This window comes from Lissotriton helveticus, chromosome 12 (assembly GCF_964261635.1).
Source record: "Lissotriton helveticus chromosome 12, aLisHel1.1, whole genome shotgun sequence".
Taxonomy (NCBI): Eukaryota; Metazoa; Chordata; class Amphibia; order Caudata; family Salamandridae; genus Lissotriton; species Lissotriton helveticus.
Genome location: NC_136073.1, coordinates 217673565 through 217695685, shown reverse-complemented (window position 1 = coordinate 217695685; position 22121 = coordinate 217673565). Strand labels below are relative to the sequence as shown.

The 22121-nt window shown below is 45.3% G+C and overlaps 1 protein-coding gene across 2 annotated transcripts in view; it reads left to right on the top strand.

The window, feature by feature from the left end:
• The first annotated feature begins 3996 nt into the window (after nucleotides 1–3996).
• The window catches only part of KIAA0513 (KIAA0513 ortholog), a 472380-nt gene continuing 454255 nt past the window's right edge, over nucleotides 3997–22121 (top strand). Inside the window, exon 1 of one of the 2 annotated variants that reach the window (XM_078670087.1) lies at nucleotides 3997–4126. The gene's annotated coding sequence lies outside the window, so the exon portion shown is untranslated. The remainder of the gene's footprint in view (nucleotides 4127–22121) is intronic. The other variant, XM_078670085.1, reaches the window with a different exon arrangement.

The following is a 22121-nucleotide window of genomic DNA, read 5'->3' as shown; positions in this document are numbered from 1 at the left end:
ACAAAGATCTACGTCTCTCAAGAAGGATCAGGGTTCCTCCTTGGCTGCAAGACCGCACGTGAACTCGGACTCATCCACTTTGCCCTAACTGTGCAAGCTCAAGGTCTAGATCATCTGGTCGCAGAACATTCCTCGTTGTTCGAAGGTATCGGATGCCTACGAGGCCCTCCCGTCCGACTCCACATTGACCGATCAGTGGCCCCAGTAGCCCTCCGGCACAGACGGATTGCATTCCACCTCCGGCCCAAAGTGGAAGCCGAACTGAGGATGTTAGAGCAAGCCGGAATCATCGAACAAGTGACTGGACCCACCCCGTGGGTATCCCCCATTGTCGTGGCCAAAAAGCCGAAGCAACCTGAAGCGGTAAGAATATGTGTGGATATGCGCCTCCCCAACCTGGCCATTAAAAGAGAACGTCATCTGACGCCAACCATCGACGACATTATCGGGAAACTCGCAGGATCCAAGTGGTTCTCCAAGATGGACCTGAGATCGGGATACCATCAGATCCCGCTTCACCCAGACTCGCGCCCAATCACGACCTTCTCCACGCACGCCGGCCTGTGGAGATACACGAGGCTCAACTTCGGCATCTCAAGCGCCGCCGAGGTGTTTCAAAATATCATCCATAACGTCCTCCAGGGCCTCGACGGAGTACTAAACGTGAGCGACGATATCCTGGTGCATGCCCCGACTCTGGAAGAACACATCAGACGCCTCCAAGCAGTGTTCAACCGCTTAAAGGAGAGAGGACTGACGCTGCACAAAGACAAATGCGAGTTTCTGCGCAAAGATATAAGTTTCTTCGGATACAAGTTCTCCGATCAAGGGGTAGGCCCCGACCCAGAAAAGGTGAGAGACATCCACAACGCGCCGCCACCCACCTCCATAACAGCAGTCCGCAGTTTCTTGGGCATGGTGACATACTGTGGACGTTTCATAAAGGATCTGTCCGACTTAACTGGACCACTCCGCGACCTCACGAAGTCAAATGCCACCTGGAAGTGGGGCCCGGAGCAACAAGAATCCTTCGTGAACACGAAAGCAGCCCTGTCAGCTGACACTACACTGGCATATTTCAATCCACAAAACGAGTCACAACTGCTAGTTGACGCCAGTCCCACCGGTCTAGGAGCCGTCCTGTCACAACGGCAATCATGCGGAGAATGGGCCCCCATAGCGTACGCCAGCCGTACCCTCACGCCAACCGAACAACGCTACTCCCAAATTGAGCGGGAGGCCATTGCTATTCTGTGGGGGTGCCGCCACTTCCACATTTACCTCTACGGACACCCTTTTTCAGTAGTTACCGACCACAAGCCCCTCATACCACTTTTCCAAGGCTCTTCCTCCCGCCCACCCCCGAGGATTGAAAAGTGGGTGCTGCAACTGCAAGAGTTCCAGTTCACAGTGGAATACCGGCCCGGCACGCGAAATCCTGCAGACTACCTGTCAAGGCACGCCCGACCAGTGACCGACGCGGAAGCCGCCGAAGCAGCGGCCACAGAAGAGTACGTCCGACTAATCGTCGAAAGGTCAAGGCCACGTCCCATGTCCCTAGAAGAGGTATCAAGAGCCACTAAGGACGATGACTGTCTCCAGATCGCGATCCATGCCATAGAATGCGGGGACTGGAAGGCGCTCCAGAGCCCAGCATCCTTTCGCACCTCTGACGCCCAAGCCATCCTGAAAGCCCTGTACCAGATCCGACACAAACTATCAGTCTCAACCGAAGGATGCCTCCTGAGAGGCCCCCGCCTGGTGCTACCCAGCAGCCTGACCCAACAAGCTGCCTTGCTGGCACACGGATCACACCAAGGGATCGTCAAATCCAAAAACAGGCTCCGGAGCAAGGTGTGGTTCCCCGGGCTCGACAGAGCAGTTGAAGAGGTGATCCATAGGTGTCCAGTGTGTCTTGCGACGAGCCTCCCAAACCCTCCGGCGCCAGTGGTAACCGAAGAAGGCCCCACATCCCCGTGGGTGCGAGTGAGTGCAGACTTCGGCAGCCTCCCTGGGGGCAAGTACATGCTCGTAGTGGTGGACGATTTCTCTCGCTACCCGGAAGTAGAAATTGTATCGTCAACGGCAGCCTCGGAAGTAATACCCAAATTCGAAAAAATAATTGCCACCCACGGACTCATGGAGGAAGTCCGCACTGACAACGGACCCCCATTCAACGGCAACGAATTCACTGAGTATCTCCAGAGCCAGAGCGTTAAACACAGACGGATCACGCCAAGATGGCCTCAGGCCAATGGAGAGGTCGAGAGACTAATGAGAACATTGAACAAAACAATACAAATTGCAGTTGCCGACGGCCAGTGCCTGGAGCTGGCCATCTACCAATTCCTCCGAGAGTACCGCCTGACCCCGCATTGCACTACAGGAGTCTCCCCAAGCCGACTCTCCTTCCATCGAGTCATGGCGGACACTATCCCGCACCACCCAGCGTGGGAGCTCGCCCCAAACCCAAGAAACCGGTCCATGGAGCAACGCGCCAGAACCAACCAGGAAGCATCCCGACGGAGAAGAGCAACAGACAGCCCCATACAAGTCGGGGACACTGTTCTGGTGAAAGACCGCCACCCTGGAGGAAAGTTCCGTCTGCCCTTCGAATTGGACCCATGGACTGTGACGGAGATCAACGGAACTATGGTCACAGCTGTCAGGAATGGGGAATCTGTCACCAGAAACATCTCGTTCTTCAAGCAAGTACCGGAGGGAAGTACAGACCCTGACCAGGACGAGTGGTACCCGACCCCCCAGCGCCGACCATCAGGACCGGTGGAAACAGATGCTGCAACGGGCCGAACTGAAGACACCACCCCAAGCGTCCATGCCACGGAGAGACCAGAGGAAGGGTCCAACGTCAACGGGACCAGAGACACAGAAGAGTCACCCACAGCTGCGGGAGAAGGCCGAAGCCAAGCAAGATACAGCCTGCGTCCGTGTCCAAAGCCTTCCCAGAGGTATCGTGACTTTGTGGCACAGTGCTGACGTTGAACTGATCGAGATGGCTGACCCCGCCGAGAACACAGTAAGACTGTTCTGTTTTGATATTCGAAATGTTATGTGATTTACCAGTTGAGCAGAGACTGAACCAGAGACAGTTGGTGTTATGTGATTTACGAGTTGAGCAGAGACTGAACCAGAGACAGCAACCAACCCTCACAGCATGGTTGCTGACCTGATAGACTATTGAGTATCTGTGTAGTTTGTTTTCAGTTTCATTCTATCCCTAGGTAAAGGAGGAGTGTAGTGTTGCTGCCAGTGGGGTGTACCACTGCAGCACACTCCCCCTCCCACTGTTCCTGAATGTCTCGCCCCTCAGGCGTGAAGGGGCTTTGGTAGAGCCCATACGTAAGCGTGGACACGCTACCTTGTTAATAAAGAGCCCAGGGTCCTGGGCGTGGTCAGTTGGTTACGAGCCACCAAACGTAACACGTGTGTCCTGTAGCCCTTCTTTCTAGGCCTTAGGCCAGGACACCACAACTAGGACTTTGTAAAGCATCCAGCATACTTTTTCTGTTACTGCTAATCTGTTTTCAAGTCAGCGTTTTTTTCTATTATGAACAATATTTTTACATTAATAATACTCTACATATCAACTTGATTTCTGCTAGTTCAAATATATACTTCGTGAATAACCACTGTTCCATTATTTACATTATCTTAGTGAGGTTCATAGCATTTAGATCTGAGTATTCCAGTTTGAAATGGCTGTCGTAAAGGCGCACACGTCCTTCGCTAGCAAGAGCTAGCAATACCTAGAAACAATGTACCGCGCACGTTACTTTTATCGAGTGCAGATGGCGGCCATCTTAGAAGTAGAGAAACCTGCATAATTATTTGCCAAGAGTGGGTGGAGCTAGTGGACCCGTTCCGTTATCCGATAGGGTACTGTTTTGTTTACCTAAGCCTTATATGGCAGGATAAGCCACGCCCATTTAGTCACCTGTCGGTTCGGCAATGTCCTGGTTTTAAGGTTTGCGCCTGCGCAAAAGGAATGTTAGCCTGTGTACAGAGAGCCAAGCCTGTCAGACTGCTGCTGCAGGGCTACGAGCAGAGACCGCTGAGCCTCTTCCGCCAGGGGGTGTGTGCGCCATCCAGCAAGGATCGCGGGCGGGTAAGCCTTCCCTGGACAGGAAGAGTAACGTGGATAGTATGTTTGCACTATGCATGGGGGCATCATGCTGGGTGTTGGTAGACCGCCGCACACAGATTGTATTAGCCCCAAACTTCCCAGCAAAGCCAGACACTTTCAAGCCTCTATTGATGCGCCGGTCTGGTTACATTGTAAATCTTTTGCAGGATATTAAGTCTCAGCAACGTTAATGGTAGCCCTAAACGCATAATATTTATGTTGTTTTAATTTCACAAATGTTTGGGGTGAATGTCAGATATTGTTAACTAGTCAAGGGGGGTCTCCCTAGTTCAGGAAGACTTGGGTTCTTTGCAAAGATAAACATCTTCGTTCAGTTTGGCGAACCAGGAGAGAAGTGAATTTGTTTTACGAGAAGGGGATAGTTAGACCTTAAAAGTGTGTAGTAAATTACAAAAATCATGTTGTTGCAACAAAGCTAAGATTATCCCCATAAACATTAAGATACGTACACCTATCTCCGTCCCGAGTTCACCTTTTTAAAGCTATGCACATGTGGTAGCTAGAGTTGCCGAGTGACAGGGAAATAGTGATTTGGCAATGGGGACGCAATTTGGTCAAGTAGAACAGCCGAGATTCGACCCCGGTGGCACGCTTAATAATGTAATCAATAGACTGCACGCAGTATATTTTTCAAGCATTGTTGGTCACCGAGAGGGTCAGCCATATGTCGGTCGATGAGAAATGCATGTTTATCTTTGGAGTGCTGCAATGTTAACACCCCTGGGATTTGACAGATGCTCATATGCCAGCGATCAGTGGAGGAAGTGCGGTTGATTTGTTGCCATTTCCACATGAGCATTTTACATAAAAAGCAAGATTGGGTTTGAAAGCATGGAGCTCTTACCAGTTGCAATTATAATATATATATTTAGTAATTTTTCATCTTCAGGTTATATAATGTTTACATGTCAATTACTTATTATTCGAATACCAGTAGTTTAATGTATACATTTTCGTGACGTATGTTATTGAGGCGCACTTTCTCTCTTTTCATACTGCACACTAGTGTAAGTACGCAAAAGGAAGGGCTGTAAATTCCACAAGAAAGTAGTCGAAACGTATTGGTTTCTAAAATAATGCAGATAATAATTTACAGCAGCTCGTGACAGTGATTTGAGGTCACTTTAGTGGCATGTGCCATTATACAAATCTCCAAAACTGTGTAAAGAAACAGTAGATGCGCAGGAAATTGAGAGTCGTTTGCACTGAAATTGGGATATGCTGGTAGGTCTTGAGGCTCTGTGGCCTATCTTAAACACTTATGGTTTGCTTCACGATCTGGTGCCTGGTTGTGCACGCGTGAGACGTGCTGTGGAAGCTAGTCTCGAGGCGTGATGTGCAGTATTTATTATCTTTGTACAGTCTTTCTGCCCACTGAACAATTGTACAGTGTTGTGGATTGCTGGACAATATTGTGATTTATTTTGTACCCTTGGTGCTCGCTGCTTAATCTCATAATTTTGAGGCTCAGTGGCAATTGTGCAGTTGTCTAGCTTGTCTAGTGATCATGTGGCTAGATTATTAATCTCCTAATGTTGAGGTTTACTGTAATCTGGAAGAATGATTGTCAGTTGTGCAATGTTTCTTTCAGTGTTAGGGCTCCTTGTGAGAACTTGCAACTCTGACTTATTAAACTTGTAATATTGAGATTCACTGAGCAATCTTGCAGGCTCGATGTGAGCGGGACAATCATGAGTCACGCAGGCTTTGGACAATATTACAGTTTTGAGGAGATTTGCCCAGCAACCTTGAGACTCCATGGTTGACCTTGAGGTTTATTGGTCACTCATGCAGTCTTGGTCAGTCTTAAGGCTCACTGGGCAATCTCAAGGCTCACTGGTAAATCTTGCAGAACGAGGCTTATTGAGCAATATTGCAGTCTTGAGGCTGGCTTGCCACTCTTAGAGCCATATGGCTGGAAAGGAAATGTTGAATTTTTGGTCAGTCTTACAGTCTGGAGGCTCTCGGGGCAATGTTGGTGCTCACTGGTATTTTGAGGCTCGCTAAGCAGTCTTCCGCTCTTGAGGATCGGTAATCATTTCTGCCATCTTGGGGCCCGTTAGACAGACTAGAGTCTAGCTGAAAACGCGTTCATTGCTGAGGAGCACTGGCCAATCTTCCCATCTCAGGGGCCCATTGGTCAGTCTATAGTCTCACTGGTTACGGGTGCATTGCTGAGGAGCACTGGTCAATCTTGCCATCTCAGGGGCCTATTGGTCAGTCTGTAGTCTCACTGGTTACAGGTGCATTGCTGAGGAGCACTGGTCAATCTTGCCATCTCAGGGGCCCATTGGACAGTCTATAGTCTTATTGGTTATGGGTGCATTGTTGAGGAGTGCTGGTCAGTCTTGTCTTCTCAGGGCCCTTTGGACAATCCGGAGTCTCGCTGATTACGCTTGCATTCTTGAGGAGCGCTGGTCAGTCTTGCCATCTGGAGGCCCGTTGGACAATCTGGAGTCTTGCTGGTTACGCTTGCATTGTTGAGGAGCGCTGGTCAGTCTTGCCATCTGGGGGCCCGTTGGACAATCTGGAGTCTTGCTGGTTATGCGTGCGTTCTTGAGGAGTGCTACTCAGTCTTGCCATTTTGGGCCCATTAGACAGTCTATAGTCTCGCTGGTTATGCGTGCATGCGTTGTTGATGAGCGCTCGTCAGTCTTGCCATCTTGGTGCCCATTGGACAGTCTATAGTCTTACTGGTTACGCATATGTTGTTGAGGACCGCTTGTCAATCTTGCCATGTTGGGGCCTGTTGTACAGTCTATAGTCTTGCTGGTAACATGTGCATTGTTGAGGAGTGCTGGTCAGACTTGCCAACTCTGGGTCTGTTGGACAGTTTATAGTCTCACTGTTTACGCGTGCGTTGTTGAGGAGCACTTGTCAGTCTTGCTATCCTCTTGTGTATCATGAGGTACACTGGGCAATCTACAGTTCCATTGGTTAAACTTATAATTTTGAGATTTACTGGGTCGTGTTAATATTGAGGTTGTTGCTGAAACGATGTGGCAAGATTCTAAGCAACATAAGATAAACTGTTTGGTGCGAGACAGAGAAAATATTTAATACTCTCACCAAGCAAAAGGCACCCTAAGCTGGCACGCCTGCCATGCCCATAAACAGAGGATCACAAAATGTTCTCCCTGCTCCAGGATGCTCGAAGCTTCCTTTAAGGTCATGTTTACCACGCTGCCATATGGTGTTTGCAAGCACACACTGCCTGATGGCGCACTGCTCCTCTCCAAGAAAGTAAGCAGCTTTTACTTCTTAAATGAGACGCTTGTTCGCCCTAACACACGTTTTATTCGTTTGTCTTTTTAAGATGACTTGGTAGCTTAGTTACTGTTTGTGTAAGACCCTCCTTTATTGAACGTGCAGTTGTGTGATCTCCGCATATTTTCAGCAGTTCAGTTCCGTACAAAATAGCCACATGTCAGGCTGCAGCATATTGTGGGTGTGTCAGCCCTGAGAGCTCTAGCCTCTTGACATGGTATGTTATAATTGTGCAGACTCACTTTTACTGTGTGATTCATCGAGGTAGTTGGTATGCAGCGATGACGCGATTCACGTATGGGCCATCTGGCTTCCCGTACACGCCAGGCAGTGGTTAATATCGCTGTATAAACCACGCATCACGCGCCAGGTGAACATTGTAGCATCTGAGGTACTACATACAGAAGACCTACCTCGCGCAAGCGAGTATTGAAACGAGATATCCTTAAATGTCTCCCTCGTCCTAGTAAACATACTGCTGCAACATATTCCTGCGTGCGTAATGTGAAGAGGGGGGTGAGCTGACTGCAAAAAGTGTATGATCCGAGCATTAAAAATGCCCGAGAAAGCGTAATGTCGTTTTGAACGTTTTTAGAGCAGGTGTGTCCAATAACTTTCTAGGTAACAATTGGGTATGCAAATGATGTTCATTGGCATTCATGGCTTGTAAATGTATGTCGTGGTTAGCTGGAAAGGGTGGCATCTTTGCAGCTCTCCTGGACCTTTGTTGTGCACCCCAGATTTAGAGGCTTGCCAGAAAAGACGAGTTATGTTACACATTCTAATAATAACCGCCAGCTGTCGAAGTAGCTACTGTGGTGTATTCTATTGTAATTGCATTGATATAGTGCTTACTACTCCTACCGAGGCATTGAAGCGCTTTTTTCAGCGAGTAGCATGCTATTCCGGAACCCATAAAGGATTAGTGGTGAATTAGTATAGTGAGATATTAAAGTAACTTGAGTGGTGGTTATGTTAGTCAGTTATTTGGATTGAGAAGGATAGTGGAGGGATAGAAGAGGGAAACGGTTTGCATTTATATAGTGCTTGCTACCCCTGATGATGTGTTGGTGCGCTTTTTCAGTGAGTAGCACTCTACTCCGTTACCCATAAATGATTAGTGGTGAATTAGTACAGTAAAATATGAAAGTAATTTGAGCGGTCAATATGTTAGTCAGTGGATTTAGGAGGAGAGTGGAGGGAAATGGTTTGCAATTATATAGTGCTTGCTACCCATGATGAGGTGTTGTCAATATTTCCATACAGCGGAAGCGTTCAATTGGCCCTTACCGGGCAAGCCTTTCATCCTTCCAAAGCCGATGCAGTGTGTGTTTGGTAAGCCTTGCATCCCTCCGAGGTCGATAAAATGTGCAACTAAGTGGCTAATACACTAGTAATTTGAAGTGTTTTAATGCCATTAATACCACGCCTGTTATTTGATGGGCTGCTGGGAAGTCTTACTCACCTGAAGACCCTGTTATGATGGCGGCGGTGCGGCACCATTGCAGATCATTCAGTCCCTTCTAGAATATACCTGGCAGTCCTGAAGACGCTTTCTGCGGCTTGTAGGGCTGCTTTTGGCGTGTTGCATTGAGGGAAATGCCTCAGGCCTCCTGTTCAGGTTTACTTGAAGTCAGACACGCCCTCAGCTTGAGCAAAGCAGAGGTCGCCCAGAGACAAGGAATGGGAGATTTTTCGCCTTTACTTTGCCCTCGGAATTCTAAAAACATCGACGTGAGGGAGTTTTTAAATAAACCACTGTTGGCCACTGCTTGTAACCTGTTCTGCTGATACAACTGGCGCTAGAGCGGCTAGACAGGGCCCCCTCACCTTTAGGCGCACAGCACTCATTCGAAGTCGTGTAGTTTCCATATCAGGGGCCACTGTCACAAACCAGCATACACAACAGTTACAACCGGAAGAAAGTAGCACAACCTTAACACAAGACACTGTCATGCAAACCCAGAGCATCATAAGGCGCAGACCCGGGTTGGTAGCCTCCATCGAAAAGGCACTCTCGAGCCGAGCAGAGGGAACTGATTCATCCAGCCAGTGGCCTATTAAGGATTTTGGGGCCCTTGGAGAGACATATTTTATGGGCCTCTATCCGGAATAGTTTTGTATTTTTTTGCTCGTTTTCTGCTAATCCAAGCCCCATGATGTCAAATAAAATTGAATAATGCATTGAAGGGTGGGGGAAATAGACAGATGGAAAGTTCACTTTCCCAGAGGGGCTCCTTGGAAGATGAGGGGCTCTGGGTGATTGCCATTTTGCCCAGGCCTTAAAGTCTCTCCACCTAGCCAAAAGAAGAAACCGCTTCGAAGGTCAAGCTCAATGTATTTTATCACTAATTCACACAAACTGTTTTGAAACTGAATTGTAAAGAAATGTTTCTTCTAACTACACACAAACAGCAAGAAACAACATATACCAGCAAACAGTGATTCCTAAAGTTCCATGGCCGCTCTTTTCAGATCTCCACAGAAGAGTGCCCAGATAGAAAACATGCTGCAGTGCCATAATAAGGGTTGTTGGCGCTATACAAATGCAAAAGAACAACGAGCAGTGGTCATATGTTTCAAAACAAACTGGCGCGTCAAGACTGTTGGTGTCACGTTTGGATGTAAGAAGTTAAACTGTACATAGATTGGGTATTTTTAAAGGGATTGATGATACAGTAATGCTGCGAAAGATGTAACCTCGCTGCATAAATAATGTACTTTTAAGTTGTGCCTGTTTGCAGCGTTGGTCTGCCAGCGTGGGAAGTAAGCCATTTAGAGATTCAACTGTGCCATTTGTATACAAATAAGAGAATAGCTGGCAGAAAATGTCAGTCTTGTGATGATTCACTCTAAAATGCCATGAGGATGAATGTCTACATCAGATGAATCAGCTTCCTCATCCCACATGTGTTCTTTTGTTCCCAGAAGCTCCTCTGCATTTTTAGATTTCTCCTTCACATCACTTGCGCTGTGCTTGTGAAATCTATTGTTTTCAATATAAACTTGAAAATGGCTTTGATTCCGCCCCCTCTCATTCCTGGCTTTTTATTACTTTCCCTCGATTTATATTGGCTGTAGCATATTTTCCTGCATTTACCAATGCTTGTTTATTTGTTTGGCTTTGGTTCAGGACCTAATTTAATGTAACAACCCATCTACAAATCTGGTGCACCCAGAGCCACTCCTGAAGACTTCTGGGACAGGAAAGACCATAAACTTGGCTCCTTATCCCAGTGTCAAGGAGGAACCCCTTTGACTCTGTTTCTGGCTAGTGGCAACATATTCATAGTGCTAGTGCTAGTGTGCAGAGTAAGTAAAGCATGGTGAACACTGTTTAGAGAGACCCCTTGTGTGTGCTGTTTTAAAAGTGAATGTTTTTGATGATATCTGTTGTGATCACATTAATTACCACGAACACCGGAACGTGCGCTGGTAGAAAAGGGATTGTGATCATCTTTTGTACACCTGCTGTTAGCTGATCGTGAACATTAAAAAATAAAAAATAAACAGGTTTAAGATGGAGGATAAACATTTCCCCCTAAAAAGACAGGAAAATCCCATCCCATAAGTCTTGCCCTGGGACTGTGAGCAGGATATACACCAGTACCAGTCAGAACCCTTTGCGTGCTGGCCCATGGCCACCAGTGCTGCGATGCATGCTGGGAGCCAGGCAAGGCAATCTGGTCACGGCTCAGCTGTGGGCATTTCGGCTATTAAAGATGTGCCTTATATGATTGTCAGTAGGCCTCTGTGCAACCCAAAAAACAATAACAGGAAGTAGGACTTATAGGGCAGAAGAGCACCCACTTATCCTAGAAACCAAAACACAACTCTTCTAAGTCCAAACGCTAACTCACTGATCAACACAGTTATCTTCCTCATATATACCCCAAAATCATTAGTGAATAATTATATAATTTTAGACAAACAGGAAACAAATAATCACAAATCAGGTATACATTCTAAACCCAATACACCAAACCCAGCTTTGCCCATAACATTGCAGAGTTACCAAAGCAAAAAATGAAGCCTTTGGTTAAAAAATGCCCCTGCTGTACCCACATAGTACAAGCATCATGGAGGTGGTTTGTGTAGTTTTGCCCTTAAGTGCCCACCAGCAGTAGACAAATTAAAAGATGTTGACATAAGTTTCGGTGGATCACCCTAATTTTCCTTCTACCTTCATCAGGACCCAAAACAATAACAAAATGATACAGAGAAAACAGATCTTCAATTTCTCAATGACGTTACACGTGGGGTCTATCAAAAACAAAATAATACAAACAGATATTCAGTGTCATGACATGTATATATTGACATATTGAACTCACCACATCTATATACTGGATAGAAGGCACTAATGGAGGAAATGAAAATAGTCAAATAATCCAGCATTTGAATGCCATTGTGCTTCAAACTATCTCAAATTAAAGGAATACATTTCCCCCTCTCTACTTTACACTGTTGCACATTAAATCAGCGTTTACAAAACTACACCCCCCCCCAAAAAGCAGATTCCTTATAATAATTAACAACAGAATAAATCAGAAACTCTCATGCAGGTACAAACTTTCCAGCGTTCATTGATTATTTTCATGCTTATTGCCAACTGTTATGAGGCATTGTGTCCCCCCTCAAATACTAGTGTGGTAACTTCCCAGAGAAAATAAAGACCACTAGAAAATGGAGGTTTCCGTCATCACATCCTGGGTCTCCTCAGGGGAACAGGTTGTTCACCAAACTTCACCAATAGGCGCCTAATCAAATGGGCAGGGGGTATTCATCACTGCTCTAAGGCTGCTGTGCAACTGCCATGGTCTGTGTATATAAGTGGAAGGTTCAGTCCAGCTCATTGAAGACCTTCACATGTTGCCCCCTACCGCTGTGCAACATGAAGTCCTTGTGGCTCAGTTTTTTCACTTGGCTGGGATTTAGCCAGATACCTTTCTAAAAGTCTGCTGTCCTACCAGGCAGTGTTGCTGACCTTGTCACCTAGAAGTCGCTGCCTGCTCAAGGGCCCCATGATGCCCTAGGTAACTCTGCAGAGGTTCAGCTTCTGTTGGCCTGCTTTCCAGACAGATGTGGAGCTCGAAAGATCCTCAGTGGTCATTGTGTGTGTGTGTATTGTCCTTGTAGACTCCCATGCCAAGTTCCCCCTCTCAGGTCTGAACGTTGTCATCTCTCTCCACTGCAATCATCTACCCTTTCTTGGACTTGGACTCTTTGACCCAATGGGGCTCACGAGGAATGCAACTTTGATGCCTAAAGTGGGAGAAAGAGGAATCCTGGGTGGACACTTGCTTGCCAAACCTAAGAAGCATGTTATTAATGGGTCTTGTTGAAGTTCTGCATAGGTTGCATTCATTCTTTTGTGTTTTAGATTGTAATTTTAATAGTGAACAGTATCAGTCAGTGATCATGATCAGTACAGTAAAAACGTAGGAATTTGGTGATCGGGCTAGAAATTCTTTCAGATCCGGGAGAACAATGCTTTTTAGGACTGGTCTAAAGACACTCTTGATTGTGGGGAGCACAATTATTGCAATCATTGTAGTGGCACCAACAATGTATCCTCACTGCAATTTGGGTTCCCAGTGTTGCTATATTTGAAACTTTCTATGTTTATTGTATTGTGGGGTTTCTACTGTTTGTTTTTATTTTTTACTGTCTGTTTTTGGTATTGCAGGGGTGCAAAATTCAAAAGATTTACTAACATTTTGGTAGTTGTGGTTGAGGCCTTTTGAGCCTCCAATTTCCGACATCAGTAGGCCTTAGTAATAACATTCAGGCCTTCATAAAACCCTTTCTAGGAACGATCAAATAATGGAAACTTGTTTATATAAAACAGATGTCGCACTGCAGCATGGCGAATATACAGCAAAGTCCTCCTTGGTTGTAACAATAAACACAAATGGTAATTTACAAAGTGTAATTAAAATAAAAGCTTGTGAGTAATTGAAACAAAAATGAAATCTGTTGCCAACACAAAGTGAGTCTGATGCCAACCCATAACACAAGCTCTTAAGGTAAGGAAAGGGCACGCCCAACGCTGATTGCGATGAATGCTGGCATGGTAAGTTATGGGGTGATCCTGGGAGCCTCTGGAAGGACAGAAGTGGCAAGATGATCCGAACTAGAGAGAAGTTTCTGCGATAATGACTGGCACAATTGCACTTGCCATCTCTCTGGAACAGGGACATCTTAATGTACTTTTGTGCCCTGGGGTAGTTACTTTTTATTTCTAGTCGCCTCTTTTGAGCAGCCATGTAGTAATGCCCTGTTCAGAAGGTTCATGAGTGTGGCCCCTCATAGGAGGCCCCTGTGTACACACCTGTAATATCTGTGCATGGAAACGGCCCCGCTCTGGAAGGGGCGACTGTATAAATTAAAATGTACATTTGGGTGGCAGTCCATTTTTTCTCCTCTATGAACTCCTTTATTCGCCTGGCACTACATACATGGGCATTACTGCTCGGTGATAGATATGTTTGATTAAACGGAGGACTAGCATGTGTTGCTAAGAATGTGTTATGCATGAAAATGGTACAATGGCCATTGGGGATGAACTCTACGTCTATCATGTGGCCGAAGAATCTAGTACTTGTCTTCTTGCCTTATACCGTGTAGTCAAGGAGATGAGGAGAGGTTCATATTGGAGGGCCCACCTGTGGCACTAGATACATTCTAAGCCCATGGTGTGATTGGCTAGACTCCAGTCATTCTGAGCCCATTACGTGATTGGCTGGACCCCAGTCATTCTAAGCCCATTGTGTGTTTGGCTGGACTCAAGTCATTCCAAGCCCATGGCATGATTAGCTGGACCCCAGAGATTCTAAGCCCATAGCGTGATTGGCTGGACCCCAGTCATACTAAGTCCAGTGTGTGATTGGCTTGCCCCCAGTTATTCTAAGCCCATTGCGTGATTGGCTGGACCCCAGTCATTCTAAGCCCATTGTGTGTTTGGCTGGATCCCAGTCATTCTAAGCCCATTGTGTGTTTGGCTGGACCCCAGTAATTCTAAGCCCATTGTGTGTTTGGCTGGACCCCAGTCATTCTAAGCCCATTGTGTGTTTGGCTGGACTCAAGTCATTCTAAGCCCATTGTGTGTTTGGCTGTACCCCAGTCATTCTAAGCCCATTGTGTGTTTGGCTGGACCCCAGTTATTCTAAGCCCATTGTGTGTTTGGCTGGACCCCAGTCATTCTAAGCCCATTGTGTGTTTGGCTGGACCCCAGTTATTCTAAGCCCATTGCGTGATTGGCTGGACCCCAGTCATTCTAAGCCCATTGTGTGTTTGGCTGGATCCCAGTCATTCTAAGCCCATTGTGTGTTTGGCTGGACCCCAGTTATTCTAAGCCCATTGCGTGATTGGCTGTACTCCAGTCATTCCAAGCCCATGGTGAGATTGGCTGGACCCCAGAGAGCTGGACCCCAGAGATTCTAAGCCTATTGTGTGTTTGGCTGGATCCCAGTCATTCTAAGCCCATTGCGTGATTGGCTGGACCCCAGTCATTCTAAGCCCATTGCGTGATTGGCTGGACCCCAGTCATTCTAAGCCCATTGCGTGATTGGCTGGACCCCAGTCATTTCACGTAGTTCTCAGCCCGTGACTAACCGAGGTTTTGTTCTAAATCTCCGTGGCTTTTGATGAAGGATTCGATGCACGGCTCTGTTGTGTCGGACCAGCCTGGTTCTTCTGATTATAACATTTTTGATATTTTATTTTTGGATGGAGACATTGGACATGCTTTTACAACAAAAACACTGCCTTGTAATTTATTTCCCTCAGCTGCACATATACGCCGTGCGGTGGATGTGCACTGAAAACAATGCGGAAACACCAGCTGCATCATAAAATAATATAATGTGATAGCTGTTATAATAGGAGCGCAAACAAACGAGCCGCATCCTTTAATTCACCACGCGCAGTGGGATCGTTGCGTCATTTTGACGCACTTGCGTTTTCCAGTCTGAATTAAACCGAATGTTTTCTTTCTGAAAGGACTGTTGCCCCGAGCAGTAATTTGGCCCAGATCTTTTCTTTTTTCCCCTCTGCTTTCATTTGCGTTCTGCATCGTTCGGTTTGTACCTCTTGGCAGGCATGCCTGTCCAGGACTCCCTCAACGAGCAGCTGCTTCAGCTGATAGTACAGGGAGGAAGAGTCATTGATCCCTTTACTGCCCCTTTTACCCCCTTTTCATGTTCAGGAGCGAGAGGAAATGACGTGGTGGGTCTTCTGTTTAGTTATTGGACAGTACAGTCCAGCGGTTCCCTGTCTCTGAGTAGATCACACATGATATTTGCCTGTCATCTGGATTAAGCATATACAACTGCCCACCCGCTAAAGCAGCACTTTAAACATTTGTGCACGGCTCTTTGAAATCTGGGAAGCTGACACTTCAGGATCGTAGAGCCCATCCTTTTCTGAAAAAATCTTTCTTTTGTTAATTGTGATTTAAAGAGCACTTAATACCACCAGGTCTCTAAGTGCTATGAGAGGGAAGCTACAGCACCCCGGGTAAGTGTGATGTCTAAGTGAGTGGAATTAGGACCAGGATCCAATAAACAGGAGGGTTTTCAAATTTTTCCTAAACGGTAGGAGGGCCTTCTCAGATCAAAGATAGGGTGGGAGCCTGTTCCACAATTGTGGAATACAGACAGAAAAGGCCCGCCCCCCTTTTCTCGAGAGGTTGAACTGGGGGCAGGATAGATGATTCCCTGCAGAGGATCTTAGAGAGCGGCTTGGGTCATACTTCACAAGGCGCTCTTTGATGTAACTAGGGGCTTGACCATATTGAGCCTTATGAGCGATAGAGTCCCTTAAATTTGGTCCTTTGCTTTATGGGGAGCCAATGAAGTTTTTGCAGTAAGGGAGCAGCTCTTTTATATCTAGGAAGTTTAAAGATCAATCTCGCTGCATCATTCATTACCACCTGCAGCTTGTCTGGCAGGTTATCCGGTATCCAAATAAAAAGTGCGTTGCCATAGTCTAACCGAGACAAGATCATAGCTGTCACTACCGTACGCATGGTGGAAAAAGAGAGGATAGGGGAACGTTTCCTCAATTGCCTTAGTAGGCCCACACACGTCCCAAAGACGGTAGAGACTTGATTAGACTAGGAAAGATTAGCGTCAATTTTTATACCCAGGCTTTTTACCACTGGTGCTGGAGACGGAGTGTCTCCCAGCTCCTGTGGCCAGAATTGATAGGACTATGGGTTATTATCCGAGGTAATGGCCAGCACCTCACTTTTGTCAGTTTTCACTTTCAATCTTTCTCTACACTAATTTTTTGCCTTTCTTTCCATCCTTCAGTCTTGGTCTTTCTCTTTATTTTTCTTTTTTTCACTCTTATTTCCATTCTTTGTTTTCTTTCTGCATTGCCATGCTGCTGTGTTACTTATCTTTTTTTCTTCCCCTTTGTTTCTGTACTTTCTTTCCTGCTCTACTTCTCTCCTTTTTGTTTTTCTTCCTCTTTCAACCTTTCTCCCATTTTTTCTTCTTTCTCTCGATTCCTGTTTATTTTATTAATTCTTCTCCTTTCTATCGCCATTTTTTCTTTCTTCCCCTGTATTCTATAATTCTTTAGTTTATTTAATTTGTCTTCCACTTTTTTCTACAACCTTTCTTTCTTTTTTCAATCTCATCGTTCACTTATAATTTTGTAATTTTCTTTTCTTTTTCTTTCTCCTTGTTTGTTCTTTCTTTGCCTCTTTCATTAGTATTCTTTCCGTCTCCTGGTTTTGCCCTGTCTCTGTCAATTTTTATGTTCTCTGTGTGTGTTTTCTTTTACTTCCATTCTGGACTTTCTTTTCTTCCTATGTTTGTTTCTCTTTATCTTCCTTTCTGTCTTCCTGATTGACTTTCTTACTCTTTCTATGTCAAGACTTTCTCTTTTCCTCTCATTCTTTATTTTACTTGCTTTTACTTTCGTTCTCTTGTTTTGTCCCTTCTTCTTTATTTCTGTTTTTCTTTCTCTTTCTTCCCACCTTCCTGTCTCTTTTCCCTTCATTATTTATTGTCTTTGATTAAGAGTGCTTAGCTTCTTAAAGCAATTTCTGCATGAATTTTTTTTTGTCATGATTGCCTGACAGGTACACACCGAGGGTGACTGCAGAGATATGTTTACTTTTAGAGAGCTATGAAGTCTGCATATGCCTCGCAAAATATATTTTTGCTAATTGTCCTAGTTTAGGGTACCATTTATGTGCTAAAAAGACATTTATAATTTGTATATTTCTTAGATTAACCAAATTCTTTCAGGGCAATTTGTAGGAGAGTGGAAGTCTTTCAGACTTTAGCTCCCAAAGCAAGAGCAAAATACATTTTGTAGTGTACAAATGCCAAATTTTGGTTTAGCGATTCGGTATTTTGAAGGGGCATGTTTAGGACACCCCTTCCGACTACTGAATCGCAGTGGTATGTATTAATGTTTTGCAACCAAATTACGGTCGCAAAACATTAATTTTTCACCGACTACTAAAGATATTGGTGACCATTCGCAAATGGGATTGGTTCCCAAGGGACCCTTTGCCCTTGTTGAATGTAAACAAAAATATTTTTTAAGAGCAGATATTGGTCCCATGGACCACTGCCTACTCTTAAACTTAAACTTAAATGTTTAATTTTCTATTTTCTTTTGTTTAAAAGCGTCCTGTTCCCCTTTAAAGAAAACGGGCTGCATAAAAGGTTGCTTTGTTAAAAAGCAATCATGGACATGGAGTTCTGCTGACTCCAACAGGGCAATTTCTCTGTGATGGCCATCATTCCTAATGGGTCGTGAACTGGGACCTACCTCATTAATATTCATGAGTTAAGTCGATTTGCGACCCACTAGGAATCACTATTTAATATTTGTACGTTTTCTTACATTAGGAATTGTAATTCCTACTTTTTTTGCATGTATTATATAACCTGATTTAATCCCCAGTAGTAGGCAGTAGTTCTGGCAGGTTGTCCATCATCAGAAGTAGATCTCTGTATTGGAGAGGTTGGAGATCCCTGGTGTCGTATCTGTATTGAAACTATAACCAGACAAAGGGTGTTCCTTGTGGTGTCTTCTCCCCTTTGGAGAAGGCAGGGCCGGAAGGAGTAGAGATTATGCTCTATGTAGGTGAGTCTTAGAAGCACTTGGCCGCTGTTAGTGTTACCACCTCTTCCACTATATTTTTCACAGTGTGATCCTGCATTCGGGTAGGCGTGTACTTCTGGAATGTAGTGTGCTCTACGCTCCTCTGGAATATTCTGTGATTTAATTTGGGGGTTATTGACAATGATTCCACAAAACCTTGCATTTTCACCTCTTGCCATAAAACCTGGTAGCGCGTATGGATGATGGGTAGTCGCTGCCTCTCTGCAGGTGGTCATTAGGTCTTGAGAGAGGTAGAGATTTGTTTCTGTTGGTTGGGTGTTTTTCTTCACCTTTTTACATGCTGTACTCCACGGCTTCTCATTGATAGCCACTGACTGTCCTTCACTCTGCCCTCATTTTGTACTCCGCAGCTTCTTTTGATGGCTCCTTTCTGTCCTCTCTTCCGCTCTTATCTTTGTCCTCCTGCCATACTGCTTTACTCGCCTGCTCTCCCACTCTGTACCTCCTCCTCACAATGTCAGCCCTTGTCGGGATTTCCACGTATGACTGTACATTGGACCAGAATTCTGGCTGGATAATTTCCAGTTCCTGTGCTTCATCACAACATATACAATGTCAGTGGATTCTGGTTTCCCCTGGAGTGCAGCAGAATGTTTGGTGAGTTTGATGAGATCAGGGGAACTGCCAGGACTAGGAGGAAGCACGGCCCTGCCACACTTGTCTTGACCAATGCGCACCAAATTGACTGTTGTGAACCTTGTGCTGGCTCTGTAATGTATGTATGGACATATCATGTTCAGCGCATCAAGTAAGCCAAATAAAACTCTTTAATCTATTTCAGGATGCAGCAATGCTGTAATTTTTTCACAAAGGAGTTTTATAATGTACTGCCTTTTGCCTTTTCGCTCCTTCAGAGCACTTGGCAGAGGAGAAGACAGCCTGATAACCGATAATGAGGACATGAGTCAAGTTGGACAGAGTGCTAGACTGTGTCCGATAGTCTTAATTGTGACACTACTCTGTGTACTGTTCAGTCAAAGTTGAGCCTGAACAGAACTTTCTTCATACGTTTCCATAAACTCTTGTGGTTGGGTTAAGATCTCAAGAACAGGCTTAAGCTGCTGCTGCAAAAAACCAACAAGGTGACTGAAGGAATACGAGAATTCATTTTAACCATTGGCAATGGCTGTGTGCTATGTATGGCACTCCAGACAGAGACCTGCCATATGCAAATTAATTCTGGTCTTGCCTGAATAGGAACAGTCCAGCCCGAACTGTTAATCCAGGACCTCTCTACATGGGAACAGAGCATTCCAGACCTGTTTTGGCCTACTTAAGTCTTGTGATAGTGGTTTAGCTTGAGTCCTGTAGCACAGTGAGCACGGGACCCATGTCTGGACGTACCCATTGCACCTAGTGAGTCACCTGCAAAGACCAACACGGTGAGGAAAGGAATACTTGGATTGATCTCAGCCACTGATAATCCCTCAGGGCCGCCTTCCATATCCTCGTTTTTTTACCCGCTACAGAGGCCTACCAGATGCACACTACCCTTTGTCTTACTCTAATAGGAAAACTGTAGCCCGAAGTGCCAGACCTGGTCCCTTCAGTCCAAAATGTAAGTCCTTGTACCCCTGTGATCTGTCTTTGTATTCATTCTCTTGTACAGCAATTGGTTGATCGTATGGGCAAATAATGAGTCCAGGACTCCAGTTGGGGCTAAGTGTGATTTCCGTATTTGTGAGCAAGCGGGGCTTTTGACCCAGTATTGTTAATGGACCAGTTCATCAGACGAATAATAATGGCAACTCGTGGGAGCCAATGGAGGGCTTTAAGGGCAGGCTCGAAGGAGTTGTCTTATAGTTTTGTTGTATACTTTAGTTTTGTTTCTGCAATGCATGGTATGAGATCATTACCACACTAAGAGAAATAGAAACCAATTACAATTAAGATATATGTTCTAATTTCATGGGCATTTTTATTTAGTTTTTCTTGGGAATAACTCTTCCTCAAATTGTGCCATGTCTTGACCTGTAATAAGGTTTAACATGCTCCCTTTATTGGACTAGTAGTGTTGCAGGTCACACCGCTCTCTTTTTGTGAATGTGACAAGCATCACAGAATAGCATCAACCCTCCTGTTTTTACACCTGAAACTTGAAGTAGGCCAAGTCCTGAACTAAAAGCGATGAGGCAGAAAAACAAACAGATGGCGACGAGTTTTGCTCTGAATGGCCTTGATTAGGCCTTGGGCTTCCTCGCATCAGCCTATAAACCGCCACCCCACTCCCCCCACCCACAGGAACCAGCCTTGATCAGAGATCAGTCACAGAACAAGTCACTTACTTTCCACTCCAGCCCACTGTCGCCCATATTTACATTTTTAGATGTTCTCTGGGCACACTATGAAGTTTAGCACATTTTGTACTTCCTGATCTTCTTGTTCTTTTCATTAGTCAGTGCTGTGCTGCGGTCTCGCCTCCAGTCCTGAAGAAGGGCGTCGAATGGAGCAGGCTGTCCTTCCCGGTGCAGTGTGTGGGGCTGCTTGAGAAATGATGGCTCTGGAGAACAAGATCTTCCTCTGCATTGATGAGCTGGTCGAGTCTGGCTTTGGAAGATAAACCCAGCACCGGTATATCAGTTTGACAAACGAACATTAGCGAATCTGAGCGCTACTGAGTTCTGCAGCCTGGAGCTGGTGTACAGGACTCCACAGATTTATAGTGTTGTGAAAAAAGGCAGAACTTATAAATATATTATTTACTTATTTTGAAGTAGGAGTTCCTCTTTTTGCTTCCCTCCGCCTCATTTTTTTTGGAGATATGACTTTGCCTTTAACTTTCTGGATCATTCATCCAATCGTGTTTTGCAGGGCACTAAGGGCTAGATGTACGAAAATAGGAATAGCAATTACCTAATTGCGATATGTTGCGAATTGCAGCTAGGAAATCGCTAATGTATGAAACTCTTTTGACGCCATTTTGAAGCCATTGGCATTTGTTTCACTCTACAAGTCTGTTTTATTCAATCATTTTGAGATTCATTAGCGATTCGTAGTGGGTGGCAAATAGACCTACCTCATGAATATCAATGAGGTAGGTCGCAATTTTGTCCCACTACGATTCGCTGCCATCATAAGGAATGGAGTGGTGGCCTGCTAGAGTTAGCAGACAACCTTCTCTGTGATTGCTTTTAAATAAAGCAATTTTTTCTTTTAATAAACGCTCGCCGTTTTCCTTAAAGGAAAACAGGATGCGTTTTAAAAAAAAAAATTGAAACTTTGAAGTATCACTTTTTTAAGCATAGGCTTTAGTCCGCGGGTCCACTGCCTGCTCTTAAAATACATTTTGCCAACCATTCTAAAAGGGGAAGAGGTCCCTTGGGGACCCCTTCCCATTTCTCAAATGGTGGTAAATTGAGAATGTTTTGCGACTGCATTGCGGTCGTAAAACACTCATACATACCATTTCGATGTGGTATTTGGACACCCTCAACACGCCCCTTCCAAATACCGAATCGCAAAACCCAAATCGCGATTTGGTTACAAGTTTCCGAATCACTATTTGGGGTTTGTCCATTCCAAAAAGCATTTATGC